Below are 15,086 nucleotides of genomic sequence, written 5' to 3'. Positions count from 1 at the left end.
TTAATCTCCTGACCCTCTCCCCACCCTACTGTAAGTCCATTAATGTTCTTTTTTTTTGTTTTGTTACATTGTGCTTACAAAAAGGAATATATCATAAATCTTCCAGAGCAATGTTGAAAGAACTCAGGAGTCAAAACAATAGATTTATAATCTGAAATCTGTTTAAATGTATCTCATTTTGGATAGACTTGGACTTTATCAGACAAACAGCCTTGAGATTATTATGAGACAGGGCCTGTTCTAGGCTAAATGTGGTTCCAAGGAGTTTTAGGTCCTAATTCCTAGAAGTTGTGACTGTTACATTACATGGAAGAAGTTTGCAGATGCAATTTATTTTAATGATTTACTTATTCACTCATTTATTAGAAAGAAAGATAAGAGGAGCAGAACATCACTTTGGCGTATTCAGGGCTGGGTACTTAACTCAGGATTCTGTGCTTGCAATTCTGATGTGCCATTTCCTGGGCTGCTACAGACACAGTCTAACTAAGGCTGGAGATGGGGAAATCATTAAATAATCTGGTGGGCCCGACATATAATTGCAACTGTACTTATCAGGAGGAGGCAGAGGGAGAGTGGGCTACAGATGGAAGAAGATATTGTTTGGACTGCTGGGCTTGAAGGTCAAGGGAGGAGCCATGAGCCATAGTTAAGAAGTTTTGGTGTGTGACAGGCTGTCCCTATGACCACCCGTTCAGCACTTGCTCTTCAGATGGATGGGTCACAGCTGGATATCGAGCCTCCTCTGAAACATTTCCCACACAATTTCTGAGTCGGTGCAATAGGATATCTAAAAAGCAGTGACTACAGCTTTTCCTGACAAAGTAGTTATGATGACTCCAAAGCAGGGAAGTCTTTGAAAGCTGACAGGAGGGCACCCACATGGCTACTGCGGCCTACCCTGGTTGTCAAGCCAGTTTTTTCCCATTTGGGTAATTCTAGTCCCTGTTGCTTTTTCTTCCTGTAAAATAATGTATGTTCTGTATGCTTCACCATTTTGCCTCCCACACATTACCTATTCTTCCAGATTTAAATCAAACAAAATTTTTTGTACACCTCCCCAGAGATCAGGCTTTGTTCAAGTGTTAGAATTAGAATGTGTATTTCTGGGAGGGTCAAAACTTTAATTTTTAAAAATCTTTAAAAGATGTCTACTAATGTGTTTGTCACCTCATGACTTATCCCTCTGATGTGGTGGGTGTTACTTTACCGTCTGGGTGACATTTTGATTGACATTACTGATCATAGTCATTTGTCTAGGTTTTTTAGTGTTTGGGAGATAATTTTATGCCTTCTAGATAACTGAATGATGTCAACTAGGTCCAGTGCCAACCTATCCACTTGTGAGGCTGCATGATACCAGAAGTGCCGGGATAGCCTGAGGGTACTTCTTCCCGAGCCGGTGCTCAGTGGGAGAGTTCTGTGAATCAGATTTTTTTTTTTTTTGATTTTGTCATGTTGTATTATGGATCTTGGGGTGCATCTTGTAGCCAGTCCTCTTGCAGCCAGTCTTCTTGCAGTGTTTTTTGTTCTTCAGGGATATCAGCACCATCATGTGGGTATTGCCGGACATGGCGGGCAGGAACCTAAACAGGCTTGGAGTAATTTTGTGGAAAAATACATGCGAAACCCCTCCCCATAGTCAACAGGGGGTCAGGTCTTTTCTAAATTTTATCAAGTGGGTCTTTCCATTTGACTTTAATAGCTGGGAGGGTGGGTGGTGTTTGCCAATGAAGAATTATAGGAGGTTGGTCGGAGTTTTTGTAAATATTAAAGAGATTTAATGTAGTTAAGGCTTTTGCCAGCTGGATATTAGGGGGGTACATTTTTCTTTTTTTTTATTTAATTGAGCCTTAAGAGTTTGATGGGCCCTCTCAACAATGCCTTGTCTCTGTGGATTATACGGAATGCCTGTAGTATGAGTAATGTTCCAGAGGGAACAAAAATCTTTAAATTGTTTGCTGGTAAAAGCAGGTCTATTATCTGTTTTAAGTTGAAGAGGTAAGCCCATTACAGCAAAACAGGAGAGCATATGGCTTATAAGCTTTTTTGAGTTTTCTCTAGTTTGAGCTGTAGCCCACATAAACTTAGAGAAGGTATCAATTGAGACGAACACATATTTTTGTTTGTCAAAGTTAGGTATGTGGGTAACATCAATTTGTCAAAGAGCATTGGCTTTTAAACCTCGAGGATTAACCCCTAGAGTCTGAATAGCAGGTGTTTTGATTAGACCTGCACAGGAGGAACATGTAGCAAGAATACGTTTTAACTGTGGCAGAGGAATATCAGGAAATCGAGCTCGAAGACCTTTAAGATTAACATGGGTTAGGGAATGAAAGTCAGCAGGATTAGAGACAGAGGCTAGGAGAATTCTTGTGGAGGCAAGGCGGTCAGCTGCAGCATTCTCTTCGGACAGGGGACCAGGAAGAGGGCTGTGGGAACGTAGGTGCTTAACATACAGTGGATGGGTTTGAGAACAGAGCATAGAGGCAATTTGAATTAAAAGAGGAGAAAGTGGGTTGTCATCAATTTTTACATAAGATTGAGCAAGCCATGGAAGTAAGTTAACAGTATACACACTGTCAGAAAAAAGGTTGAAGGATTTTGGTACAGCTTTTAATGTAAGGAAAACAGCATAAAGTTTTTTGTACTGAGGGAAATTATCAGGAAGTTCAGTAAAGAGAGGTTTGGGGTATTGCTGGTCTGGATAATATATAAGGGCAGCAGCTCCCTTTTTTCTACCATCAGTGAACACTGTAGGAGCAGAGGGGATGGGATCTCGAGAGAAAAGTTTAGGTACTAGTAGAGGCAACAGAGGTAAAGAAGCTATCAAATTATTAGAGGGAAAATGATTATCTAATTGTCCTGGAAAACCCATTAAACTTATGGCAAAACGAGAATGGTGACGTATGAGCCATTCTGTATCAGTGAGAGAAAAGGGAAGAATGATTGAATCTGGTTCTCTTCTTAAGACCTGAACCGATCTGTTTTTTTTTTGGCGAACCATAAATGTTAAGGCATCAATCTCGGTAAGGAGTCTTGGAGCTCCGCCTACTGGCGTATGAAGCCATTCGAGAACGCCATGTTTCTGCCACAATGCCCCCACTACCGTGGGGGTGGAGTTAAAGATTAGAAGATTTACTGGAGAGGAGGGGGAGAATCGAACGAGGTGCATGTCCTGGAGAGCCTGGTTAACTTTTTCCAGAGCCAAGGATGTTTCGGGGGTTAACATACGCTTTGAGGAGGGCTGTTTGTTTTTTTTTAACAGATCGAACAGTGGTTGCAGGCAGCTCGTAGGCAGATAAAGATACTGCCTAAGCCAATTTAAATTTCTAAGAAAACTTTGTAAAGAAGCAAGAGTGAGATTAGAAGGAAAAGTAACACAAGGTTTTAAAGGACGAATCTGCGTTAGGGAAATCTCTGAGCCTAAGAAAGATATTGGAGGGATTAGTTGTATCTTCTCAGGAGCTACATTAAGTCTACTTCTCTTTAAGGCAGGGATTAGAAAATCACGTAGGGCGGAGAGATCTGTATCTAATTTTCTCCATATTAACACGTCATCCATATAATGAAAAACCTTAAGGCCCTTATGAATATATGGGAAAAGGGCAGATTTAACAGCCTCTTGACAAATAGTAGGACTATTAGCCATGCCCTGGGGCAGTACCACCCATTCAAATCTATCGGCAGGGCTGGCATTATTAATAGAAGGAACAGAGAAAGCAAAACGTTTACAATCTTGTGGGTGTAAGGGAATAGAGAAAAAACAATCTTGTATATCAATAGCTATGATTGGAATTCCTGTGGGAATTGCAGAAGCAAGAGGCAAACCCCTTTGGGGGGAGCCCCAAACCTGCATGGTTTTATTAACTGCACGAAGATCTTGGAGGAGGCGCCATTTTTTTGAGTGCTTTTTAATTACAAAGACTGGAGTATTTCATGGGCTCTGAGAATGACGAATGTGTCTCAACGATAACTGCTCTTGGACGAGTTTTTTAAAAATTTCTAGCTTCTCCCTAGGCAAAGGCCACTGTTCCACCCAGACAGGCTCATTAGAAAGCCAATCTAAGCGGGGAGTTTTGTTACGAACAGTGGCAGTTAGTATTGGGGGTGCTGGTTGGGTCTAGCAGTCTCACAGGAGTGAGTGTGGTGTCCTGCAGAGGTGTCTGAGGATATCACTACATCTAAAGATTTTAGCAAGTCTCTTCTCAATAAATTGGTGCTTATATCAGCTATTAAAGGCTGAAAGCGTCCGGTAGTCCCTTCTGGATCTTCCCACACAAGGGAATCTCGTGTGCGGAATGTCTGAGTCAATCCTCTAACACCATGTAAGCGTGGTCTTGGGAGGAGTTCTCAACTCTGGGGAACCTCTGCTTGTCTTAATATTGTCTTATCTGCTCCCGTGTCAATCAAACACTTAAAAAGAATATTACCAATATTTACTGTCATAGTTGGGTGACCCCTTTTTAAAACAGGGGTGGTCCATAAAATCTCAGGCTCTGAATTCGAGCTGTTCTCTTGCTCCAGCCGGTTATTTTTATGTTGGAAGTTCCCACATACCACGGGTTTCTCTTTCTGCTCACCCTCTGTTATTGTTACTTGGCATGGTGGGTATAGCAACGGATTGGGTCCCAAGCTGGGCTTCTGTTTGTGGAAGAAGGGCATAGCACCAAGCGGGCGACCTGCTTTCTTCCCTCTTGGGGGCGGGGCTAAGGGAAGCCCCATACCTAGTTTAAATCTCTGTTTACACTTGGCAGAGGCGTGTCGTTCTTATGGAACCTTGACCAACAATCTCTCCTCCAGTGAAATCCTTTCTGGCATCTGGGACAAGGCATTCGTGGTCTCTGATTCCCTGTCTGGAGGCGGGGTTGCCCTGATTGGAGGTGGGGTCGCCCTGACTGGAGGTGGGGTCGCCCTGACTGGAGGCGGGGTCTCGGTCTATTTTCTGGACATTGGTTACGCCAATGCCCTTGGCGACCGCACTGAAAGCAAGCTCTTTTTTGCTTATGTAAGGTAGCTGCATAGGCCTGTAACATAGGTCCTTGAAAAGAGCTTGATCTGAGATCCTGTGTAGCTAGAATCCAAGTATCTGGGTGTTCATTTTTAAGAGTGATACAGGCCTGTCGAAAATGCGGAAGCATTCCATCCCAGACTATGGATCGCAGTAGGAGAAAACGAGCGTCAGGATTATAAATCTTCCTTTCCAAACTCGACTGGACCCTGGCAATGAATTTAGCGAGGGATTCATCAGGTTCTTGTTGCAGGGAGAGAATGGGGGCTGAGGCTGCTCCCATGGGTGGTGTTAATCGCTCCCATGCTTTTAATGCACACAGGCGTACTTGATCAAAATACCCCGCTGGAAACTTGGCTTCCGCCTGTTGAATCCCTGTTTCTAATTGGCCTGTTCTAAACAATGCATCAAAATTACCCTCTGGCTGATTTTGAATATTTTTCCGCGATTGTTGTAAACATTCATCGCGAAAGAATGCCTCCCATTGCAGGAAGAGGGGGCCTGGGAGCGTAGCACGAGTCACATCTCTCCAATCTTGAGGGGTATTAAGGTTCTGAAGCAGGCCTTGTAAAATGGACCTGGTCCATGGGGCATGAACACCGTCATCTTTGATAGCCTGGCGTAGTTCCTTCAGGTCTGTGGCGGAATATGGATACCAGGCCTGAGGTTTTTGTCTATTGGGGGCAACATTGACCGGAAATGTGTGGACTTCCTCTGATAAGTGTGTAGCGGTAGGAGGAGTCACTGAAGTGGAAGCTTCTGGACAAGTGGCCGAAGAAGTGGTTTTGGAGGCTACAGGAGAATTCGGACATGTGTCTATCAAAACAGGGTGGGGTGAAGAAGCAGCCGTGGAGGCAGCAGGAGGTTCCGGACACGTTTCTGCCAAAATGGGGGTGGCCGAAGAAGTGGCTGTGGAGTCCAAAGGAGAATTCGGACATGTGTCTGCCAAAATAGGGGCCTCAGGGCAAGATGCCAAAATAGGGGCCTCAGGGCAAGATGCAGAGGAATTAGGGTGGGTCAAGATCACGACAGGCCTTTGCTTCTTCTTGTTTTTAAGGTGCTGGTTAAGTTCTATGATTACTTCTTTTATCTCTTGGACCTCAGCCTCTAGTTTCTTAAGCCTTTTGAGAGGTTGCCCTATATATCCCTTAAAAGCTGCTATGATGATCAACAGGATATCAGGTGAAGCCCCGAGAAAAATGTCCCAGATATATAAAAATTGTATACTGGAAAAAGAATGCAGGATTTGGAAAAGATTTTCCATGGTGGAAAGATCTCCGGAAAACAATAAAAAAGAAAAAAAAATCACAGTGCCTTAACACAATATTGCAGATACCCAAAAGGTGTGTACTTATCTAAGATGTCTTCTTGTAAATCTGCTGCTTACGGGTCCCTGTTCCGGGCGCCAGATGCCGGGATAGCCTGAGGGTACTTCTTCCCGAGCCGGTGCTCTCTGGGTTGGAGAGAACTCAACTGGAGCTGATCTAGGCTGCTGTGTGGGAGAGGGATCAGGAACGCGTGCTGCACCAACTTCCGCAGGAGATACACTCTGGAACTCTCGGAGCCGGAAAGCAATTTCCAAGTGTCTTTAATCAGAAGAGCAGCTGTTTTTATACTCTCCAAGTAGGGTGGAAACAGGATGTGATATAGAGAGGGTAGAGAAAAAAGTGACTGGTGAAAATCAGAGTGTGACAAGGAGGGGGCAGAACAGGCGAGAATCCTATAACTGAACCACCAATGCCCTGGAGTGCTTTATGTAAAAGTGATTTATGTAAATAGACCAAACCTTTGGATCAGTAAATCCCTATATAGGCATATGGATAAGAAGAAGCCAGGGGGAGGTGGCAACTACCCAACACAGAAGGCCTGTGGTGGGGCCTCTGTAGGCAGAGTTCATGCCTCTGTGACAAACACAAGCCAGTAGCCTTAAAAGAGATAAGCTGTGGTATATATATACACAATGGAACTACACAGCTTTAAGAACAATGAACTCACCTTCTCTGACCCATCCTGGATGGAGCTAGAAGGAATTATGTTAAGTGAGCTAAGTCAGAAAGACAAAGATGAGTATGGGATGATCCCACGCATAAATAGAAGTTGAGAAAGAAGAACAGAAAGGGAAACTCAAAGCAGAATCTGACCGAGTTTGGAGTAGGGCCTCAAAGTAAGAAACTCTTGAGTGGAGGGTGAGGGTGGATATTTGGTTTTACTGGGGGCAGGAGGGCAGGGGGATGTTGAGGGGGAAGGATCGAATGGGACCCAGTCTTTTGGTGGTGGGAAGGGTGTTTATGTACACTCCTATTAACTTGTAGTCATATAAATCACTAATTAATATGAGATTTATATAAAATTAAATAAAAATAATACTCAAAGATTTAGGGGGTGCTGAGGACATAGTATCTTCTGGTTAGGTCTCATGTTGATATATTGCTGTTAAATATTGCCATTAATTTAGACAATAAAGCTGAAAAAATATTATTCCTAGTTCTTTTGACTCAGGAATCCAAGCATGACTTAGTTCTCTCATTGAAGATCTCTCAAAAGACTAATCAGAGTGTCAGCCAGTGCTGGGGGTTCTCAGCTAAGACTTCTTGACTTGGCAAAGATTTACTTAGCCACTCACATATTTGGTGGCAACTCTCAATTCCTTGTGGCTTATCAGCTGAGGCTGTTAGTTCTTGGTTGGTTGCTCCTGGCCCCCTGATTAATGGGTGCTGTTTGGAATCTTCCCTCAGTTCTTGCTCGGGGACCTGTCCATACTGCTGTTTACTTCATCAAAACCAGAAAGGAAGAGCACCAAGAGTGAGACTCTGTTGGCAAAATGGACAGCCCCATCACCTGTAACATTAGCACAGAAGTCACATTAATGACCTTCACTGCCTTGTGCTGGTCAGAAGGAAATCATAGGCAGTGTCCACAGTCAAGGGAAGAGGGCTACACAGAGCCATGATTACCAGAGTGGGGGCAACTGGAAGTCACCATGGAATCTGTCTGTCATAAGTAACCAATTCCTATGAACCAACAGAACCAGTTCCTAAGGGATTATCCAATATCCCCCACGCTCCGGGGCTTGATGTCTACACCATGAATCCGCTGCTCCTAGTAGCCCATTTTCCTCATTTTTGTTGTCCTTGTTGTTGTTATTGTTGTTATAGCTATTGTTGTCATTGGATAGGACAGAGAGAAATCGAGAGAGGAGGGGAAGACAGAGGTGGAGAGAAAGACAGACACTGGGGGCCGGGCGGTAGTGCAGCGGGTTAAGTGCACATGGAGTGAAGCTCAAAGACCGGCGTTAAGGATCCCGGTGTTAAGGATCCCGGTTTGAGCCCCCGGCTCCCCACCTGCAAGGGGGTCGCTTCACAAGTGGTGAAGCAGGTCTGCAGGTGTCTATTTTCTCTCTCCCTCTGTCTTCCTTTTCACAAAAATATATTAACAATAACAACGATAAACAACAAGGGCAACAAAAGGGAAAAAAATGGCCTCCAGGAGCAGTGGATTCATAGTGCAGGCACCGAGCCCCAGCGATAACCTTGTAGGCAAAAAAAAAAAAAGTATAGACACCTGCAGACCTGCTTCACCGTTTGTGAAGTGCCCCCCCCCGCACATGCACACACACACACACACACACACACACACACACACACACACACACACACACACACTGCAGGTGGGGAGCCAGGGGCTTGAACCGGGATGTGTTTTGTGCCATGTGTGCTCAACCCACTGCACTACCACCTTGCCCCCAGTCCCAATTTTTAAGCTTATCTGAGTCTTCATGAGTAAAAATTGACACATTGGGTGAGCTACAGAGCAATATATGAAGCAGAGTAATAATGTTAACCGAACCTGTTAATGTGTGTCAATGTGATAGGGACTCAATAATTGAGTGAAACTTATGCTCTATCTGCAAATCCATGCCACATGGTTTCCACAGATATCTCATTTCTTCCCATCACAGCTCTGTGAGGGGTGGTGAGGCAGGTGTTGTGTTAGAGAAGCAGAATATAACAATGATAAAGCTAGGGACTGCTCAAACTGTGATTCAAGTCTGCTGCCTTTTACAAATTTTATTTCAGTGAGAGGGAGAGCTATACGAGAGAGACAGAGACACACAGAGAGACACGAACACTGCTAAGCTCTGGTTTATGGTGGTGCTGTGGATGGAACCTGGGAGCTTGGAGCCACAAGCATGAAAGACTTTTTGCAGAAGTGGTATGCTATCTCCTCAGCCCTCTGCTGCCTCTAGTTCTTTTGTGAAGAGTCTGTCATGAAGCTCCAGTGGATTCAAGCTAGACTAGATTTTTAAAGAAAAATATTCACGTATTTACTTCCTTGGTAGAGACAGGCAGAAATTGAGAGGGAAGGGTGAGATAGGGAATAAGACAGAGACACTTGCAGCCCTGCTTTACCACTTAGGAAGCTTTCCCTCTGTAGGTGAGGGCTGAGAGGCTTGGTCCTGGTTCTTGTGCATTGTAACACTGGCACTCCACCACCTACTCATTTTCCCCTTTTTACTAGAGCATTGATCAGCTTTCGTTATGGAGGTGTGTGGGATTGAACCTCGTACTTTAGAGCCTTAGGCATTAATCTGGCTGCATAACCATTATGCTGTCACCCCCACAATATAGACACAATTCTAATGCCTTTTCTGTCCTCACGGTATTAAAATATTTTTATCTTTCAGTTTTTAAAAGAAAGATAGTCACCTGCAGACCTGCTTCACCACCTGTGAAGCGACCCCCCCCTCCCCCCCGCAGGAGGGGAGCCAGAGGCTCAAACCAGGATCCTTAGGGCGGTCCTTGTGCTTTGCACATATTATGACAATTTGCTGAAAATGCCTTTATTCTGTCTTTGCTCTCTGAGTGATCCTTGAATATATAACCCCAGTGTTGAATACATTCCCTGAGGGCAGGGTGTTGGCACACCTGGTTAAGTGCGAGCAAATATCGCCAAGTGCAAAGACCAGGGTTTGAGTCCCTGCTCCCTGCCTGCAGGGGAATAGTCAGGTGTCTATCTTTCTCTTCCTGTCTCCCTTCCTCTCTCACTTTTTCTCTGTCCTATTGAATAAAAAAAAAAGAGTGTTGGGTAGTATGCCAGCTCCCCCTGGCTTCTGCTTAATCAAGACCAAGCACCGGTATGGCTGTATGGGATTGGTTTGATTCCACTCAAAGTTGCGGTCTATTTACATAAATCACTTTTACATTCACATAAAGCACCGCCCTCCCTCCAGGGCATTGGTGGTTCAGTGGTAGAAATCTCGCCTGCTCCGCCCCCTCTTCTTGTCACACCCTGATTTTCACCAGTCACTTGTCTCTCCACCCTCTCTGGGTCACATCCTGTTCCCACCCTACTTGGAAAGTATATATAAGGACAGCATTATTCGTTTTAGTTAGTTTAGTTTTAGTTTAGCTTAGCTTGGCTTAGATTGTGCTGCGTCCTGCGTGAATAAAGAGATACTGCGTACAGCCCAGCCATGAGTCCCTGGTGGTCTGTCTCCTCTTGCGAAGCCAGCCCGACAAAGAGATTTTGTTGAAAAAAATTAAAAGTAATTACCAGTGTGTTTTCTAAATACTATTGTCACTATCTGCTTTGCTTTGGGTTGATTTGGTTGGAAAGTTTGATATTAATTATCTTCACATCTTTGCTCTTGACCTGGATAGTATGACTTAGGAAATCCTTGGAGACTCCTGTTGGGAATGTCCTGGAAGTAGTTATGGAAAAGAGGGGTCATGGATGTCGGTACTTAGTATGCCTGTGTTTTCTTGTCCAACCTGTTTTCATCATGCTGTTCCTTCTTAAACAGCGGCTAACTTAGAGAAGTATTTCTGTTGTTTCTTTTGTTATAATGGGGGTGGGGTGGCTGCCAGGCTGAAAAACTTGGAGAATGCATATGGGACTCTGACTGCTATTCATACATTTTCAAATAGTTCTTCAGTTTCTTCTCCCCTTTCTTCACCTCTGCTGCTAGACATACTGGGTGTGAAGTTCACACGGCCTTTGTGGTGCCACTTGGTTGGTTTGTAGTTTTCCCAGTGCTGTTTTTGGATTATTTTTGATTATTTGTTCAGTCAGTCATCTGTCATGCATGTATAGCTTCCAAAATTTTGTTAATGTTAATTCCTTTCTTATTCTTTTCTTTTAAAAGACCACCACCATCAAAGCCCATAGCTCCTGCCTTGCCCCTCTCCCTCATGGATAAACACCATAGTTCTCACAAAGCCTTAGAGATAGTTTGTAGTTTGACTGTGACTGTGACTTCCCTTCCCTTCCCTTCCCTTCCCTTCCCTTCCCTTCCCTCCCCTCCCCTCCCCTCCCCTCCCCTCCCCTCCCCTTTCTTTCCCTTCCCTTCCCTTCCCTTTCCCTTTCCCTTTCCCTTTCCCTTTCCCTTTCCCTTTCCCTTTCCCTTTCCCTTTCCCTTTCCCTTTCCCTTTCCCTTTCCCTTCCCTTCCCTCCCCTCCCCTCCCCTCCCCTCCCCTTTCTTTCCCTTCCCTTCCCTTCCCTTCCCTTTCCCTTTCCCTTTCCCTTTCCCTTTCCCTTTCCCTTTCCCTTTCCCTTTCCCTTTCCCTTTCCCTTTCCCTTTCCCTTTCCCTTTCCCTTTCCCTTTCCCTTTCCCTTTCCCTTCCCTCCCCTCCCCTCCCCTCCCCTCCCCTCCCCTTCCCTTCCCTCCCCTCCCCTCCCCTTTCTTTCCCTCCCCTCCCCTTCCCTTCCCTCCCCTCCCCTCCCCTCCCCTCCCCTTTCTTTCCCTCCCCTCCCCTCCCCTCCCCTCCCCTTCCCTCCCCTCCCCTCCCCTTTCTTTCCCTCCCCTCCCCTTCCCTTCCCTTCCCTTCCCTTCCCTCCCCTCCCCTTTCTTTCCCTCCCCTCCCCTCCCCTCCCCTCCCCTTTCCTCCCCTCCCCTCCCCTCCCCTTTCTTTCCCTCCCCTCCCCTTCCCTTCCCTCCCCTCCCCTCCCCTCCCCTCCCCTTTCTTTCCCTTCCCTTCCCTGTTTTCTTTCCTTTTCTCCTTCCTTCTTTCCTTCCTTTGCCAGCTTATATGCTTCAGTTCTCTATTTTACATAGGAGCAAAACCATCTAGTAGTTTTTCCAGCTCCTGACTTCACTAAGCATAGCCATCTCAGGTTCCATCTTTTACATTAACTTAACTTTTTATGCATTTTATGGCCACTAGAGCTGTCACTGAGGATTGGTGCCGGAATAACACATCCACTCCTCTCAGTGCCTATTTTTTTTGTTTGTTTTCCTTTTTTCTTTTCCTTCTTCTCCCCCGCCCCCCCATCCTCCATCATAGTGACAGAAATACAGAGGGAAAGAGGAGATAAAGGGGGAGAGAAAAATAGAGACACCAGAAGCACCATTTCACATCTGTGAAGCTTCTCCCTTGCAAGTGGGGAGTGGGTTTTTTAATAAATTTTTATTATCTTTATTTATTGGATAGAGATGGCCAGAAATCAAGAGGGTAGGGGTAGAGAGGGAGAGAGACAGACAGATACCTGCAGCCCTGCTTCACCACTTGCAAAGCTTTTGCTTTGCAGGTGGGGAGTGTGGACTCAAACCCAGGCCCTTGAGCACTGTAACGTGTGCGCTCAACCAGGTGCGCCACCACCCGCCCTGGGAGTGAGTTTTGAATCTGTTTCTTGTCCACAGTATTATGTGTCACTACCTGGCACATCCATCTTTTTAAAAATCTGCTTTTCTTTGTGTTTGTGTCTTTGCAAGTGTATCCTGTGATTTCAATGGCATGGTCAGATGGAAAGTAGATATGTATGTATACATACACTCTGTCTCTCTTTAAAGAATATCTGTTTGTTCATTTATTCATGTATTACTGGACAGAAACAGAGAAAAATTGAGAGGGGAGTGAAAGATAGAGAGGGAAAGAGACAGAGAAACACCTACAGCCATATATCACCACTTGTGAAACTTTCCTCCTGCAGGTGGGGATCAGGGACTTGAGCCCAGGTCCTTGTGCACTGCAATATATGCAATGATCAGGTCCACCACTGCCTAACCCCAAGAATATTTCTATAAATGATTTAATAGTATATAGTTTACAAAATTGCTTTTTTCCATATCAAGTCTTTGAACTTACTCTAATTGAAGGAATAGAAGAGCTATATCCCCTTCTAGAGATTTAACTAGACAACTATCAGACAGCATCTCGGTGTCCAGTTTCTTGAATTGGCTTAGAAATGCCAGCACTGACCTGGGGAACCTTGAGGAAAAGGTGGAGCTGAAATCTAAATGTGCTTTATTTGACGTATTTTCATAAAAAAAAACACGTAAGATTGATTTATAATTTCTAATCACTATAACACACATATACTTCTACTTTGTGCCCAGTAATGGGAATAAGTAACAAATATAGAAATGTCATGTTTGGGTAAGCTAGTTATCCCTGGGAATACTCACCTCATTCTGTTTCTTCAAGCTAAGCCAATTACTATGTTTTCTCCACAGCCCAGTCCAATCACCCTTCCTCACTGCATTCTCAGAAAATGCAGGGGAAGTTGCCTCTGTTTGCTGGCAGAGAGAGGAAGCCAAATCACCCCCCCCACACACACACACTGTCCATTAGCTCCCAGAGCACTCCCTTACTGTGCGAGGCGTCCCACCCTCCCAACTCACCTGTCAGAGCATTGGGCTGGTCATGTTCAGAATTTCTGTTCTTCCACATCTATTTTAATATTATTTAGCTTCTACTTAGAAGCAAGTCATAAAATTTGTCTTATAGCAAAATGAAGTTTGAAATTAACTTCTTTAAAGGTCCAAATTATGCTATGGCTTTTAAGAGCCATATTCTTTTTGATCCACTATTTTTTGTAAGTTAAAAGCTAATATAAATGTGACTGCTGTTCAGAGACTGATCACAGACACAACAGTACAAAACACCTTATGCTCTAAACCAAATAAAAGCAATGCTCTTTTTGGCTTCCCACTCAAGTTAACAATTTGTTGAGGTACACATACACTTTTCTAGGCTTCTCTAGTTGGTGGGAATAATAAGATGTGTCCCTATGGGCCTTATGGCATAGCAAGGAGGAATATTTATAAAGACACTATAACAAAACAGGATTCTAAAGCAAGTAGAGAAATATGTCTTGATAAGAGTACAAAACAGGAAATCTGCTAGGGGATAAGGGATAAGATCAGGTTTCAAAACGATTTCACGAGAGTCTAAGTGAAGAGGGTTCAGACATGTGGACAAGAAGAAAGGCCACTTGTTAGGACATGAGGCACAGAATAAGTGAGTGATTTTCAGGAATTCAGAAGTGTGACGGGATCTAGGTACTCAGACAACACAATGGAAACCAATAATAATTTGGGGGGGTAACTCTGGGGGTTAGTAAGCTAATTCAGTTTCTCTTTAAAAGATTTTAAGTACATTAGATATGAGGTGATATTTACATGACAAATAGTCAACTAATCTTACCTCTCAAAGTGTCTGTTAGCTTGTTGTGTGACTCTCCATCTTAAAGTTGGTGTCTTGAGACAAAAACCTATTCTGGATAACTGGTTAGTTTTCATGTGGGTTGGTTCAGTTGATCTTGGTTGACTTTGCTTCTGTGACTAAAGCTAACTTGTGTGTCATCTGGGGCATCCGAAATAATGGTGGACTCTGAGTAGCCAACATGTTAAAACTTTCTCTCCTAGGGTTTCATGCCCACTGTGGGCTAATCAGGCAGACTCAGAGCACAGTCTGAAGATGTCAGAGAGTGGGGGGGGGGGTGTCAAGACCTTCAAAAGCCTGGAGTGGGAAGAAATACAACATTACTTTCATCACGCTGGTAGCCAGACACATCTCAAAGGTAGCCCACATTCAGGATGGAATGACAGTCTTTCTTTGCTGCAGAGACCTGTGACCACTTCAGAATATACCAGATCCCATCAGCAAGTTTATCAAATTAGAGGACAGCTGTGCTTGTATTGGTATAGTCAGAGAAATTTTTTTTTTCTTCCTACAGGTTTATCTCTGGGGCTTGGTACCTGCACTACAAATCCACAACTCCTGGAGGAAATTTTTTTTTTCCATTTTTGTTGCCCTTGTTGCTATTATTGCTGTTGTTGCTGGATAGGACAGAG

At 44.3% G+C, this 15,086-nt stretch overlaps 1 protein-coding gene across 15 annotated transcripts in view; it reads left to right on the top strand.

The window, feature by feature from the left end:
* Positions 1-15,086, top strand: part of ANKS1B (ankyrin repeat and sterile alpha motif domain containing 1B) — a 1,227,618-nt gene that overhangs the window by 195,989 nt on the left and 1,016,543 nt on the right. The gene's annotated exons all lie outside the window — the stretch shown is intronic.

This window comes from Erinaceus europaeus, chromosome 7, assembly GCF_950295315.1.
Source record: "Erinaceus europaeus chromosome 7, mEriEur2.1, whole genome shotgun sequence".
In the NCBI taxonomy this organism is placed as follows: Eukaryota; Metazoa; Chordata; class Mammalia; order Eulipotyphla; family Erinaceidae; genus Erinaceus; species Erinaceus europaeus.
Note: the sequence above shows the minus strand (reverse complement) of the source record. Positions and strands in the feature narration are given on the sequence as shown.